Below are 12,794 nucleotides of genomic sequence, written 5' to 3' on the forward strand. Positions count from 1 at the left end.
TGGTTGTATTTTTAAATTGTTTGAAACTTTAGATGGTTGTATTTTTAAATTGTTTGAAAGTGTAGATGGTTGTATTGCGTTCCGGAGTTGGAGCATGATCAACGGCTACCACCACACATTCAGGCAAGGAGGGCAGCAGGCAGGCAGGCATGCATGCCCGCCCCGAGGTAGTGACCAAAAATAATAATACAGGACCTTTTGAGGCCCTAATTGTAATGAATCAACTTTAAATCCTTTAACGGGAATCCGTTATGGAGGGCAAGTCTGACATTGTCACCGCGGGGGAATGAAGGTTGGATTCCGGCCCGAAGTGGGAGCCTGCTGAGACCCATGATGTAGCTGCCCTGACCGTGCTTTGCAGACCGGGCATCTGTGGTCAGATGGACCCTTGAGCCAGCGGAAGACAAACCAAGTCGAAAGCATTTGCCAAGAATGTTTTACGGAGGGAAATTTTTGTTGGCATTTTTTAAAATTGTTTGAAAATGTAGATGGTTGTATTTTTAAATTGTTTGAAACTTTAGATGGTTGTATTTTTAAATTGTTTGAAACTGTATCCATTCAAGTGCAAGTTATGCACTGACTGCCAGGTATAATGTGCAGTCACAGATGCAGTGAAAGGTATGCAGTGACTGCAAACAGCCGTTTGTGTAGTGACGGCCGTGCTGGACTGGTGCGCACCATGACGAGAGTGCAGCTGATGGTGGCTTTTCAGCCCATATGCTCGCCCGGCTGATGTAGCTGAATGACAGAACAGTGGCTGTCCAGCTGATCAAATTTGGTCTGACCACAATGAAACAAAGACCTTATTATCTTTGGTGTGCCACCCCCACCCGAGACACTCATATAGCCGGCGGTCATTGCTTCATTGTGATACGCAAGCCCCTTCACCGCGGCAAGGTAATGATCACGAAGGGGGATGGGCACATGTACATGCCTTTTGTTTTTTGTTGCAGCCGCCTGCAGTTCAGCCATAAAAATTAGGCAGGCATGTGCATGCCCAAGAAAAACTAGTATAGCCTTAAAAGTTCTGGAATCCGCCTAGAGTCATGGACCCGGGTGGTGGTGGCGGAGAAGGCAGTCAAACGGCCTGCAGGCAGAGATGATGTGTGTGGGGACTGACTTAGTCTTCGGTCGTGCAATAGCCCTCAGGGATCCATGCCTCGTTAATTTTGATAAAGGTCAGGTACTGAACACTGTCATGACTTGGGCGACTTCTCTTCTAAGTGACAATGCCTCCAGCTGCACTGAAGGTCCTTTCTGACAGGACGCTTGCGGCAGGGCAAGAGAGAAGTTGTATGGCAAATTGGGACAGCTCTGGCCACAGGTCAAGCATGCGCAACCAGTAGAGCAAGGGTTCATCCTTGCTGCTCGCAGTCGCAGTGTGTACATCCACACTTAAGGCCAGGTAGTCGGCTACCTGCCGGTCCAGGCATTGGTGAAGGGTGGATCCCGCAGGGGTACTGCGAGGCCTTGGACTAAAGAATGTCCGCATGTCTGACATCACCCCGAGATCGCTGGAGCGGCCTGTCCTTGCCTGCGTGGACTGGTGTGGAGGAGGAAGAATACTGCCAGTGGTACCTTTATTGTGTTGTACTGTCACATCACCCTTAAATGCATTGTAAAGCATCATTGACAGCTTGTTCTGCAAGTGCTGCATCCTTTCCGCCTTGTGTGGAGTTGGTAACAGGTCTGCCACTTTGTGCCTGTACCGAGGGTCTAGTAGCGTGGCCACCCAGTACAGGTCATTCCCCTTGAGTTTTTTGATACGCGGGTCCCTCAACAGGCTAGACAACATGAAAGAGGCCATCTGCACAAAGTTGGATCCAGACGTACTCTCCATCTCCTTTTGCTCTTCCACAGTGACGTCACGCAACTCCTCTTCCTCCCCCCAGCCACGGACAATACCACGGGAACGTGGAGCAGCAGAAGCCCCCTGTGACGGCTGCTGCGGTTGTTCTTCTGCCGCTGCCACCTCTTCCTCCTCAACAGAAACACCTTCCTCATAATCATCCGAGTCTGACTCCTCTCCTTCCCCACACGACTCTTCTTCTTCCTCCTCCTCCTCCTCCCTCTGTGCTGCCACAGGTGTTGAGGAAACCCGTGGTTCGGCTGAAAATTGGTCCCACGCCTGCTCCTGCCGTAGCTGTTCCTGTTCCCGCTCCTCCACAGCTTCATCCACCACTCTACGCACGGCACGCTCCAGGAAGTAAGCGTAGGGGATCAAGTCGCTGATGGTGCCTTCAGCGCGACTCACCAGGTTGGTCACCTTCTCAAATGGCCGCATGGTCCTGCAGGCATTTCGCATCAGTGTCCAGCTGTTGGGCCACAACATCCCCATCTTCCCAGATTGTGTCCTTCTACTGTAGTTGTACAGGTACTGGGTGAAGGCTTTCTCCTGGTCTAGCAGGCGAGAGAACATGAGCAGGGTGGAATTCCAGCGAGTCGGGCTATCGCATATCAAGCGTCTCACCGGCAAGTTGTTTTTCCGCTGAATGTCCGCAAGCCGTGCCATGGCCGTATAAGACCGCCTGAAATGCCCACACAACTTCCTGGTCTGCTTCAGGACGTCCTCTAAGCCTGGGTACTTTGAGACAAATCTTTGCACGACCAGATTCAGCACATGTGCCATGCAGGGTACATGTGTCAGCTTTCCCAAATTCAAAGCGGAAAGGAGATTGCTGCCGTTGTCACACACCACGTTGCCGATCTCCAGCTGGTGCGGGGTCAGTCATTGCTCCACCTGTTTGTTAAGAGCAGCCAGGAGAGCTGCTCCAGTGTGACTCTCCGCTTTGAGGCAAGACATGTCTAAAATTGCGTGACACCGTCGTACCTGGCATGCAGCATAGGCTCTGGGGAGATGGGGCTGTGTAGCTGAAGAGGAAGAGGAGATGGCAGCACCGCTAGAGTTCAACTGACACTTAGCTGAGGAGGAGGAGGTTGACAGCGAAGAGGATGTAGCTGGAGGAGAAGGAGAGGAGGTGGCAGGAGGCCTGCCTGCAAGCCGTGGAGCAGCCACGTACTCCCAGCTTGCTGCCATCGGTCACCAGGTTGACCCAATGGGCTTTGTACATAATGTAGTGGTTCTGCCCGTGCTTGACAGATCAGGCATCCGTGGTCAGGTGGACCCTTGACCCAACGCTCTTTGCAATAGATGACACCACTTGCCTCTGAACTGCACGGTACAGTTTGGGTATGGCCGTTCGTGAAAAATAAGTGCGGCCTGTTATCTTCCACTGCGGTGGCTCAATGGCCACAAATTTACGGAAAGCCTCTGACTCCACCAGCTTGTATGGTAATAGCTGGCGAGCTAATAGTTCCGCCACACCTGCTGTCAGACGCCGGGCAAGAGGGTGACTGGCAGAAATTGGCTTCTTCTGCTTAAAGACTTCCTTCACGGACACCTGGCTACTGCTGTGGGCAGAGGAGCAGGAACCGCTCAAGAGCAGAGGCGGTGTGAAGGAGGGTGGCTGTGAAGGTTTAAGGGAGAAAGCGGATGAAGACAATGCACCTGAAGGAGGAAGAGGAGAAGGAGGGTGGCTTGTCTTTTGAGGGGTGCTGCTTTTCCTCAGGTGTTCTTCCTATAGCTTTTTGTGCCTTTTCTCCAGGTGCCTTCGTAAGGCACTTGTCCCTACGTGAGTGTTGGCCTTTCCACGGCTCAATTTTTGGAGGCAGAGAGAACAGATGGCTTTGCTCCTATCTGAGGCACACACCGTAAAATATTTCCAAACCGCAGAGCCCCCCTGGGGTGATGGCACTACGGTGGCATCAATAACTGACCTTGAAGGGCATGTTGGCTGGCTGGCCATAGCTGGCGATACATGGCACCGGACACTGCCCCCAGCTGTTTCTGAGGACGAGCTCCCTCTGCTTCTATCATGGAGTCGTCTCCTCCTACTCCTCTCTGGCTCCCCCTCTGAACTGTCCCCCTGGTCATCTCCTCTATTGGGAACATACGTGACATCCGTATAATCGTCATCATAATCCTCCTGCCCAGCTTCGCTTTCCTCAGACACCTCCTCAACTGCACCAACTTCAGGTGGATCATCATGTCCCTCCTCACACATTACGTCCATACTATCGCCACCTAACTCAGACGTATGAGGTGGTGTACCTGCGCCTTCTTCTTGTTGTTGCAGTAGTGGCTGTGAATCAGTGATTTCACCACCACCACCACCACCAAATAACTCCTGCGAAGTGTCAAATGCAGCGGATGTGGCGCTTGTTGTAGTGCTGGTGGCTGCGGGAGATGAGGTGTTCTGTGTTAAACTCAAGCACGTCCTCACAATTTTGGGAAGTGATGTCACGTGCCTTCTTCTGAGAACTGTACTTTGGGCAAGGTCCGCACGAAATCACAGCAACACCACCTCGCACAGACCTGCCAGTGCCAGGTGGCCTTCCTCTGGGTCTGCCTCTACCTCTTCCTCTACCTGGTTTGTCCATTTTGTCCATCTCGGGGGGAAGCTAGGTATATGCAGTGAGGTGAGTTCACTCAACCCAAAGGAAGTTATATATGCAGTGAGGTGAGTTCACTGAACCCAGAAGGTAGCTATGTGCAGTGAGGTGATTTCACTCAACCCAAAGGTAGTTATATATGCAGTGAGGTGAGTTCACTGAACACAAAAGGTAGCTATGTGCAGTGAGGTGAGTTCACTCAACCCAAAGGTAGTTATATATGCAGTGAGGTGAGTTCGCTCAACCCAAAGGTAGCTATGTGCAGTGAGGTGAGTTCACTCAACCCAAAGGTAGTTATATATGCAGTAAGGTGAGTTCACTGAACACAAAAGGTAGCTATGTGCAGTGAGGTGAGTTCACTCAACCCAAAGGTAGTTATATATGCAGTGAGGTGAGTTCACTGAACACAAAAGGTAGCTATGTGCAGTGAGGTGAGTTCACTCAACCCAAAGGTAGTTATATATGCAGTGAGGTGAGTTCACTCAACCCAAAGGTAGCTATGTGCAATGAGGTGAGTTCACTCAACCCAAAGGTAGTTATATATGCAGTGAGGTGAGTTCACTGAACACAAAAGGTAGCTATGTGCAGTGAGGTGAGTTCACTCAACCAAAAGGTAGTTATATGTGCATTGAGGTGAGTTCACTCAACCCAAAGGTAGTTATATATGCAGTGAGGTGAGTTCACTCAACCCAAAGGTAGCTATGTGCAGTGAGGTGAGTTCACTCAACCCAAAGGTAGTTATATATGCAGTGAGGTGAGTTCACTGAACACAAAAGGTAGCTATGTGCAGTGAGGTGAGTTCACTCAACCCAAAGGTAGTTATATATGCAGTGAGGTGAGTTCGCTGAACACAAAAGGTAGCTATATGCAGTCAGCTGAGTTCACTCAACCCAAAGGTAGTTATGTGCAGTGAGGTGAGTTCACTCTACAGAAAAGGTAGATATGCAGTGAGGTGAGTTCACTCTACAGAAAAGGTAGATATGCAGTGAGGTGAGTTCACTCAACACAAGAGGTAGTTATGTGCAGCGAGGGGTTCACTCAACACAAACATAGGTGTATGCAGTGATGAGGTGGGTTAACTAAACACAACAGGTACTAGTAGTAGGTAAATGCAGTACTGGGTAGGTAGTACAATGTAAAGCTCCCTGTCACACACACAGGTGTCACTGAATGTGCTGCTGAATGCTGGTGGGCTGCTGGCAGTGGTACACACACATTATGAATTAGCAATGCTGTCTAAGCAACACAAGTGAATCACACACACAGGTAGTAGTCACTGAATGTGCTGCTGCTGCTGGCAGTGCCAGTGGGACACACAGTATGAATTAGCAATGCTGTCTAAAAAACACAAGTGTCTCACACACACAGGTAGTCACTGAATGTGCTGCTGCTGCTGGCAGTGCCAGTGGGACACACAGTATGAATTAGCAATGCTGTCTAAAAAACACAAGTGTCTCACACACACAGGTAGTAGTCACTGAATGTGCTGCTGCTGCTGGCAGTGGGACACACAGTAAGAATTAGCAATGCTGTCTAAACAACACAAGTGTCAGTTTCAAACACAGAAAAAAAAATTGATCACAGCAGGATGAGCTCTGAAAAGAGCTTTTCTGGGGTGCTATTATAGCAATAAGATTCAGCTAAGAAAGCTAAGAATGCAAGAGCCTGACTAATCTGCCCCTAGGAGAACAAGTCTGCAGCAGCTTTCCCTATTCTGTCTCTAGCAGGCACACGAGTGAGGCTAATGGCCACCGGAGCCTGCCTTATATAAGGGGGGGGTGGGGCTCCAGGGCTTAGTATAGCCGGATTGGCTACAATGCGCCTGCTGACTGTGATGCAGAGGGTCAAAGTTGACCCTCATAGAGCATTATGGGGCGAATTGAACTTCCGGGTAAGTTCGCCTTCGCCTGCGAAGGCGAACCACCCGAAGTTCGCCTGGAACTATTCGCCGGCGAACCGTTCGGCCCACCTCTACTGACAGCAACTGATATATTTCAGATCTGACAAAATATTGTCAGAACTGGAAGGGATTATTATCAGAAGAAAATGGTGAGCTTCTGAGAGGACCTGATGGCAAGGTAACTATGTAATGTGCATTTGAAGTTACCTCATGTGTTTATTTTAAATATTTTTACTCAGTACAGGTTCTCTTTAAGTACCTTTTACTGTTCAGTGAACCCAGCTCACTGCATCTAACTACCCAGTACCTGTTGTGTTTACTTAATCCACCTCATCACTGCATATACCTAGCTTTGTGTTGAGTGAACCCAGCTCAATGCATCTAACTACCTATTGTATTGAGTGAACCCACCTGGCCACCTCACTGCATCTAACTACCTGTTGTGTTGAGTGAGAACCCACCTCACTGCATCTTAAGTACCTTCACTGTTCAGTGAACCCAGCTCACTGCATCTAACTACCTGTTGTGTTGAGTGAGAACCCCCCTCACTGCATCTTAAGTACCTTTACTGTTCAGTGAACCCAGCTCACTGCATCTAACTACCTGTTGTGTTGAGTGAGAACCCACCTCACTGCATCTTAAGTACCTTTACTGTTCAGTGAACCCAGCTCACTGCATCTAACTACCTGTTGTGTTGAGTGAGAACCCACCTCACTGCATCTTAAGTACCTTTACTGTTCAGTGAACCCAGCTCACTGCATCTTACTAATTACAACAGAGAGAAAATGTGTGCATCAACCAAGTGAACCTGACAAATCTGGCTTTGCAAATTTGGCCTATTGGCTAATCACGAGACATTGCTCATGCAAATATGCATTTGCTTTCGCATGCCTAAATATGCAGGGTCAAAAACCAAAAACTGCAAAACAATTGCCCTGCGGGAATTAGTTCATGCTACATAGCACTATCCAGGGGCGCCACGAAGAAGGCTTCCCATTGCCCCCATACAACCGGGGGGCCGCGGGGGTCCCAGGCTCTGCATCTAACTACCTGTTGTGTTGAGTGAGAACCCACCTCACTGCTTCTTAAGTACCTTTACTGTTCAGTGAACCCAGCTCACTGCATCTAACTACCTGTTGTGTTGACTGAGAACACACCTCACTGCATCTTAAGTACCTTTACTGTTCAGTGAACCCAGCTCACTGCATCTAACTACCCAGTACCTGTTGTGTTTACTTAACCCACATCATCACTGCATATACCTAGCTTTGTGTTGAGTGAACCCAGCTCCCTGCATCTAACTACCTGTTGTGTTGAGTGAACCCACCTGGCCACCTCACTGCATCTAACTACCTGTTGTGTTGAGTGAGAACCCACCTCACTGCATCTTAAGTACCTTTACTGTTCAGTGAACCCAGCTCACTGCATCTAACTACCTGTTGTGTTGAGTGAGAACCCACCTCACTGCATCTTAAGTACCTTGACTGTTCAGTGAACTCAGCTCACTGCATCTAACTACCTGTTGTGTTGAGTGAGAACCCACCTCACTGCATCTTAAGTACCTTTACTGTTCAGTGAACCCAGCTCACTGCATCTAACTACCTGTTGTGTTGACTGAGGACACACCTCACTGCATCTTAAGTACCATTACTGTTCAGTGAACCCAGCTCACTGCATCTTACTACCTGTTGTGTTGAGTGAGAACCCACCTCACTGCTTCTTAAGTACCTTTACTGTTCAGTGAACCCAGCTCACTGCATCTAACTACCTGTTGTGTTGACTGAGGACACACCTCACTGCATCTTAAGCACCCTTACTGTTCAGTGAACCCAGCTCACTGCATCTAACTACCCAGTACCTGTTGTGTTTACTTAACCCACCTCATCACTGCATATACCTAGCTTTGTGTTGAGTGAACCCAGCTCACTGCATCTAACTACCTGTTGTGTTGAGTGAACCCACCTGGCCACCTCACTGCATCTAACTACCTGTTGTGTTGAGTGAGAACCCACCTCACTGCATCTTAAGTACCTTTACTGTTCAGTGAACCCAGCTCACTGCATCTAACTACCTGTTGTGTTGAGTGAGAACCCACCTCACTGCATCTTAAGTACCTTGACTGTTCAGTGAACTCAGCTCACTGCATCTAACTACCTGTTGTGTTGAGTGAGAACCCACCTCACTGCATCTTAAGTACCTTTACTGTTCAGTGAACCCAGCTCACTGCATCTAACTACCTGTTGTGTTGACTGAGGACACACCTCACTGCATCTTAAGTACCATTACTGTTCAGTGAACCCAGCTCACTGCATCTTACTACCTGTTGTGTTGAGTGAGAACCCACCTCACTGCTTCTTAAGTACCTTTACTGTTCAGTGAACCCAGCTCACTGCATCTAACTACCTGTTGTGTTGACTGAGGACACACCTCACTGCATCTTAAGCACCCTTACTGTTCAGTGAACCCAGCTCACTGCATCTAACTACCCAGTCCCTGTTGTGTTTACTTAACCCACCTCATCACTGCATATACCTAGCTTTGTGTTGAGTGAACCCAGCTCACTGCATCTAACTACCTGTTGTGTTGAGTGAACCCACCTGGCCACCTCACTGCATCTAACTACCTGTTGTGTTGAGTGAGAACCCACCTCACTGCATCTTAAGTACCTTTACTGTTCAGTGAACCCAGCTCACTGCATCTAACTACCTGTTGTGTTGAGTGAGAACCCACCTCACTGCATCTTAAGTACCTTGACTGTTCAGTGAACTCAGCTCACTGCATCTAACTACCTGTTGTGTTGAGTGAGAACCCACCTCACTGCATCTTAAGTACCTTTACTGTTCAGTGAACCCAGCTCACTGCATCTAACTACCTGTTGTGTTGAGTGAGAACCCACCTCACTGCATCTTAAGTACCTTTACTGTTCAGTGAACCCAGCTCACTGCATCTAACTACCTGTTGTGTTGAGTAAGAACCCACCTCACTGCATTTTAAGTACCTTTACTGTTCAGTGAACTCAGCTCACTGCATCTAACTACCTGTTGTGTTGAGTGAGAACCCACCTCAATGCATCTTAAGTACCTTTACTGTTCAGTGAACCCAGCTCACTGCATCTAATTACCTGTTGTGTTGAGTGAACCCACCTCACTGCATATACCTAGCATCCCCCCGAGATGGACAAAATGGACAAACCAGGTAGAGGAAGAGGTAGAGGCAGACCCAGATGAGGCCACTAGGCACCGGCAGGCCTGTGGCTGTGCGAGGTGGTGTTGCTGTGATTTCGTGCGGACCTGGCCCAAAATACAGTGCTCAGAAGAAGGCACGTGCCATCACTTCCCAAAATCGTGAGGAGGTGATTGAGTATTTAACACAGAACACCTCATCTCCTGCAGCCACCAGCGCTACAACAAGCACCACATCCGCTGCATTTGACACTTCGCAGGAGTTATTTGTTGGTGAAATCACTGATTCCAAGCCACTACTGCAACAACAAGAAGAAGGCGCAGGTACACCATCTCATACGTCTGAGTTAGGTGGCGATAGTATGGAGGAGGGGGATGATGAACCACCTGAAGTTGGTGCAGTTGAGGAGGTGTCTGAGGAAAGTGCAGTTGGCCAGGAGGATTATGATGACGATTATACGGATACCACATATGTTCCCGGTAGAGGAGATGACCAGGGGGACAGTTCAGAGAGGAGTCAGAGAGGAGTAGGAGGAGACGACTCCATGACAGAAGCAGAGGGAGCTCGTCCTCAGAAACAGCTGGGGGCAGTGTCCAGCGCCATGTATCGCCAGCTATGGCCAGCCAACCAACATGCCCTTCAACATCAGCTGCTGATGCCACCGTAGTGCCATCACCCCAGAGGGGCTCAGCGGTTTGGAAATTTTTTCACGTGTGTGTCTCAGATCGGAGCAAAGCCATCTGTTGTCTTTGCCAGCAAAAATTGAGCCGTGGAAAGGCCAACTCTCCAGTAGGGACAAGTGCCTTACGAAGGCACCTGGAGAGAAGGCACAAACAGCTATGGCAAGAACACCTGAGGAAAAGCAGCACCCCTCAAAAGACAAGCCACCCTTCTTCTCCTCTTCCTCCTTCAGGTGTATCGATTTCATCCACTTTCTCCCTTGCACCTTCACAGCCACCCTCCTCCACACCGCCTCTTCCCTTGAGCGGTTCCTTCTCCTCTGCCCACAGCAGTACCCAGCTGTCCGTGAAGGAAGGAAGTATTTGAGCGTAAGAAGCAAATGTCTGCCAGTCACCCTCTTGCCCGGCGTCTGACAGCTGGCGTGGCGGAACTATTAGCTCGCCAGCTATTACCATACACGCTGGTGGAGTCGAAGGCTTTCCGTAAGTTTGTGGCCATTGGTAAACCACAGTGGAAGATACCAGGCCGCAATTATTTTTCACAAAAGGCCATACCCAAACTGTACCGTGCAGTTGAGAGGCAAGTGCTCTGGCACACAGCATTGGGTCAAGGGTCCACCTGACCACGGATGCCTGGTCTGCCAAGCACGGGCAGGGCCACTACATTACAAACACAGCCCATTGGGTCAACCTGGTGACCGATGGCAGCAAGCAGGGAGTACGTGGCTGTGCAGCGGACCGACTTGTTACACCTCCATGGCTTGCAGGCAGACCTCCAGCCACCTCCTCTCCACCTGCTACCACTGCTTCGCTGTCGTCATTCTCCTCCTCCTCCTTGGCTGGTGCCACGATCTCCTCTCCAGCTACACAACCCCAGCACCCCAGGGCCTATGCTGCATGCCAGGTACGACGGTGTCACGCAGTGTTAGACATGTCTTGCCTGAAAGCGGAGAGTCACACTGGAGCAGCTCTCCTGGCTGCTCTTAACAAACAGGTGGAGCAATGGCTGACCCCGCACAAGCTTGAGATCGGCAACGTGTTGTGTGACAATGGCAGCAATCTCATTGCTGCGTTGAATTTGGGAAAGCTGACACACATACCCTGCATGGCACATGTGCTGAATCTGGACGTGCAAAGATTTGTGTCCAAGTACCCAGGCTTAGAGGCTGTCCTGAAGCGGGACAGGAAGTTGTGTGGGCATTTCAGGTGCTCTTACAAGGCCATGGCACGCTTTGCGAACATTCAGCGTAGAAACAACTTGCCGGTGAGACGCCTGATTTGCGACAGCCCAACTCGCTGGAATTCCACCCTGCTGATATTCTCTCGCCTGCTAGACCAGGAGAAAGCCGTCACCCAGTACCTGTATCATTACAGTACAAGGACACAATCTGGGAGGATGGGGATGTTGTGGCCCAACAACTGGACACTGATGCGAAATGCATGCAGGGTCATGGAGCCCATTGAGGAGGTGACCAAACTGGTGAGTCGCGATGAGGGCACCATCAGCGACTTGATCCCCTACGCCTACTTCCTGGAGCGTGCCGTGTGTAGAGTGGTGGATACAGCTGTGGAGGAGCGTGAATGAGAAGAGTTACGGCAGCAGGAGTCGTGGGAGCCATTTACACCCGAACCCGATGTTCCCACAACACCTGTGGCAGCACAGAGGGGGGAGGAGGAGGAGGAAGAAGGAGGAGTCATGTGGGGAAGGAGAGGAGTCAGACTCTGATGATGGTGATGATGAGGAAGGTGTTTCTATGGAGGAGGAAGAGGCGGCGGAAGAAGAACAACCGTGGCAGCCGTCACAAGGGGCTTCTGCTGCTCCACGTTCCTGTGGTATTGTTCGTGGCTGGGGGGAGGAAGAGGAGTTGCATCCCGTCACTGAGGAAGAGCAAGAGGAGATGGAGAGTACGTCTGCATCCAGCTTTGCACAGATGTCCTCTTTAATGTTGTCCAGCCTGTTGAGGGACCCCCGTATCAAAAAACTCAAGTCGAAGGACCTGTACTGGGTGGCCACGCTACTAGACCTTCGGTACAGGCACAAAGTGGCGGACCTGTTAACAACTCAACACAAGGCGGAAAGGATGCAGCACTTGCAGAACAAGCTGTCGATGATGCTTTACAATGCGTTTAAGGGTGATGTGGCTGCACAACGCAATCAAGGTACCACTGGCAGTAACCCTCCTCCTCCCAAGTCCACGCAGGCAAGGACAGGACGCTCCAGCGATCTCAGGGTGATGTCGGACATGCAGACGTTCTTTAGTCCAACTCCTCGCCATAGTCCTTCCGGATCCACCCTCCACCAACGCCTGGACCGGCAGGTAGCCGACTACCTGGCCTTGAGTGTGGATGTAGACACTGCGAAAAGCGACGATGAACCCTTGGACTACTGGTTGCGCAGGCTTGACCTGTGGCCAGAGCTGTCCCAATTTGCCTCACAACTTCTCTATTGCCCTGCCGCAAGCGTCCTGTCAGAAAGGGCCTTCAGTGCAGCTGGAGGCATAGTTACTGAGAAGAGAAGTCGCCTAAGTCACGACAGTGTTCAGTACCTGACCTTTATCAAAATGAATGAGGAATGGATC

Source organism: Hyperolius riggenbachi, chromosome 5 (assembly GCF_040937935.1).
Source record: "Hyperolius riggenbachi isolate aHypRig1 chromosome 5, aHypRig1.pri, whole genome shotgun sequence".
NCBI lineage: Eukaryota > Metazoa > Chordata > Amphibia > Anura > Hyperoliidae > Hyperolius > Hyperolius riggenbachi.